The sequence below is a fragment of the Octopus bimaculoides genome, chromosome 1, assembly GCF_001194135.2.
Source record: "Octopus bimaculoides isolate UCB-OBI-ISO-001 chromosome 1, ASM119413v2, whole genome shotgun sequence".
NCBI lineage: Eukaryota > Metazoa > Mollusca > Cephalopoda > Octopoda > Octopodidae > Octopus > Octopus bimaculoides.
Window position 1 is genome coordinate 81,182,136 of NC_068981.1, and position 4,194 is coordinate 81,186,329.

Below are 4,194 nucleotides of genomic sequence, written 5' to 3' on the forward strand. Positions count from 1 at the left end.
ATTAAAATATTATTGGAGATATTGGATATCGGATAAAGACAGAGAGAATAATTAAGTTGTCGCATTTGAATGGCACCAGTAATCCAATTTTGCATTTTTTTTTTCTATTTCTGTTTATGTATTTTGCTTTTCCTCTTTAAAGCTTCGAACTCGGTCCGCTTGAAAGCTAATTTCTTGGTAAAACCTGTCACCTAACACTGAAAGGATAAAGTAAACAAAACATTGTCACATCGATTCAAATTGAATAGAATATGTGGCATACGATATATAATGATATTAAAAACAAACAACATGTCACACCACTTCTAAAAATGAATTATTATTGAGTGAGAGAGCAGTGCATGCCATCAAAGTTACAGTGGGTAAAATATATGAAGCCCATTATACCCATCATGACTACCCGTCTGATAAGGGTACACCAGATACATGCATCTCAACCATATGTGCGCGACATGGTGATCTCACATCAAGATAAACAGTGCATGACCTTGCAGGTGGGGCCCAGTTAGAATTTTCTTCGGATTGAGTAGCCTATCCCACTCAAAAGGTCCCTGAATAAGGATTGTTTAAGGATGTTGAACGAAACACCCATGTTTCCAAAGGTGAATTATTCAAACCCCAAAGAATTCCTCACAACACATGGCTATGATGCTCCCCACACTACTTCTGCTCGTGATCAAAGATGCACATATCGTCAGCCACTAAGGGACATACTCAACTGGTTAAGGTCAAACATCTGACAATTAAGCCTGTGGTATTGAGCAGAATATATCCCGCTGGAACTAGGTCACAGGAGAACCGTGTCTGCATACGCGGACGACGTCGCTGTCATAGCATCAGACACTTCGGACATAGAAAAGATCGCCACAATACTGAAAGAATATCAGGAAAGCACAGGTGCACTCATAAACCAGGACAAGTCAGTAGGTCTGCAACTAGGTTCTTGGAGAGGCAAGTCGACTAGCAGTGATTTCTGTCACTGGACGATAGATAGGAACTGGGAAGAGGTCATGACTAGGGTGGCCTAGCTCACCCAGAAATGGGCAAAAAGGAAGCTGTCTCAGAAAGGCCGGGCGGAAGTAGCGAATGTATATATCGCTTCGATAGTCTACTACCACCTGACCGTCGTACCTGGTCCTAAGAAAACTCTGACCAAATTGGAGTGCTTGCTTTTCCGATTCTTATGGAAGGGTCAGGTTCCACTGGTCAAAAAGTTCATCTGCTGTCAACATCCACACCATGGTGGTCTTAGGATGCCATCGTTAATGATGCGGAGCCACGCTTTGAGGCTGTCACACCTACTGAAATATCTAAATCACTGCGATGATGTGGACGACGACGACAACGAAAATAAGGGTGAACTGGTGTGGGCGTCTTTCGTGCGACACGTTTTTCTGTAGCTCAGCTCATTGACAGAGCTGCAGTCAAGATTGGGCGTTTGACATCTAGAATGTTGCAAGGCGTTCACTGCATCATACCAGCTGTCCAAAATTGTTAGCGGGTTGAAGACCCTGGGTAATTTCCAAAAGTCTTTGGCTTGGCAGTGCTACAGAGAGGCATTGCTCGTTCAAGAAAGCTCTTCAGGCATGGAAGTGTCAACAGCCGAACATGCCCGAGATGCTTGCGGGAGAACAAAACCGTCCTAATGCAATAATTCAGTGTGCGTACATTAGATAGTTGTGAGATTGTGTGGAGCAGTTGTTGCGTGTAAGACGAATTTAGCTGTTTGGTTGTTTCAGTCATTTGACTGCGGCCATGCTGGAGCACCGAGTGAATCGACCCCAGGACTTATTCTTTGTAAGCCTAGTACTTATTATATCGGTCTCTTTTGCCGAACCGCTAAGTTACGGGAACGTAAACACACCACCATCGGTTGTCAAGCGATGTTGGGGGGACAAACACAGACACACAAACACACACACACACATATATATATATATATACATATATACGACAGGCTTCTTTCAGTTTCCGTCTACCAAATCCACTCACAAGGCTTTGGTCGGCCCGAGGCTATAGCAGAAGACACTTGCCCAAGGTGTCACGCAGTGGGACTGAACCCGGAACCGTGTGGTTGGTAAGCAAGCTACTTACCACACAGCCACTCCTGCGCCTATAGTGTATAGTGAAAATCGAAGTACCAGCTTCCCTTAACAGAGAAAGAAGGCAGATCTTTTTCTCCTTAGTGGTTGTGGCAAAAGAGGCTGTGTGGTGGAACCGTCTGAAAGGTTTGAAGATAGGCACATTCCTATCTGGTCAAGCCCTCATTAATTTCTTCAAATATCATTTGAAGATGAAAGGGAGGGAGGTGCTGCCTTCTAGTGTGTTTATCAAAAGGTGGTCGATAGTGGCAAGACTGGTGAGACTGAAAGGATCTACGCTGAATGTGCTTTTATAAGTAGGAGGAAAGAAACTGGAAGAGGGCAATTTCCCATGCCTTGGGGATAGCTGAGTAATCCGGGATTTTTGTGTGGGGTTTACCACGGATTACCCTAAGTGGACTGCCCAGCTATTGGAGATTCTGTTTATTTATTATTTATTTTTCTACTTTCTAGTATATCCTTTAATGTGGTAGCATCATCCCTTGAATGATGTTAACCCCACATGTTTTTGTAATTTTTTGGTGCTGTAACTCATCCTTCGATATTGTCCTCTATGTCTTAGGCTCTAGTGGCCAATAAAAAAACTCACTATTATTATTATTATCATTATTATTATTATTATTATTATTATTATTATTATTATTCAGTAGTTTTATTTTTATAACGTGCTTTCACTTCACTACCGAGCGCAGCTCTGTGTGCCTTGGGTATGTGCTGTGGTTTGCTGTGATGTTCTTATGGTTACTGTATTGAAAGTGTTTTGCGTAGGATGTGTGCAGTGCCCAGTAGTGCAACTTTCTGTATGTTATATATATTTGTAAGTCCTGGTGATTTTGTTATGCATTTGTCTGAATATTTTTTTTTATACCTAAGGCGCCTGTTTTTAGATTCCACATTCGAGTTACCTCTATTTCCAGGTCTTTGTATTTTGAAAGTTTTTCCATTTCTTTTAGGGAAATGTTGTCATCTGCTGGTATTGACACATCAATTAGAAAACATTTTTTTATTATTATCATTATTATTATTATTATTATTATTATTATTATTGAGTGAGAGAGCAGTGCATACCATCAGTGACACTAGGGTAAAATATTTAAAGTCCACTATATCCATCATGACTACTTGTCTGATAAGGGCATACCAGGCACATCCTTATGTGCGCGACATCCTTATGTAATCTCATATCAAGATAAACAGCGTATGATCTTGTAGGTGAAGCCCGGTTAGAATTTTTTTCAGGTCGAGTAGCCCATCCCGCTCAAATGGTCCGAAAATTATCATCATCATCATCACCACCATCAATAGTAGTAGTAGTAGTACGTCTGTCTTTGTCAAGTTCAAAATAAGAAGTGATAAAAATTCAAAATTACAGAAATTTAAACGTAAAGCATGAACGAGAGCAACCAGCGTCCACACGTTGATGGAATGACATCATCAGTTTTTAAGTTATAACAGACGAAAAGAAAAAGACGAAGAAGACTTGAAAGTGCATATTCTCAGAAAGTATTCTGAATCTGCTCCACTTTCACTTCTCAGAATGTGTGAAGAGAAATATGTTTGTGGGTTATTAACATCACGCCCTGGAGGAATGAATAAGATGACAGGAGAATATCATCAAATTTATACAAAACTGTTTGATTAAATATTCTTCTCTCTCTCTTTTTCTTTCCTTTTTTCTGTCGTCTTCTTTTTTCTATTTTTTTCTGTCTTTTTCTTTTCGTCTGTTATAAAATTGTAACTTAAAAACTGATGATGTCATTCCATCAACGTGTGGACACTGGTTGCTCTCGTTCATACTTTACGTTTAAATTTCTGTAATTTTGAATTTTTATCACTTCTTATTTTGAACTTGACAAAGATAGACGTACTGTTGAAATATCGTTCAACGAATAAAATAACTTACAATCGAATCGCGCTCTTCGTTTTGACTGTTTACCGGTACTACTAAAGCATCGTGGTCCCGAACGCGCAGTCGCGCGTCCGCGCTAGCTAGTCGTGAGTGGTCGATCCTACAAAAAGTGCGCGCGCGCGTGCGCAAATGAATACGTGTTTAGGGTTAGGGTTAGGGATAGGGTTAGGGATAGGGTTAGGG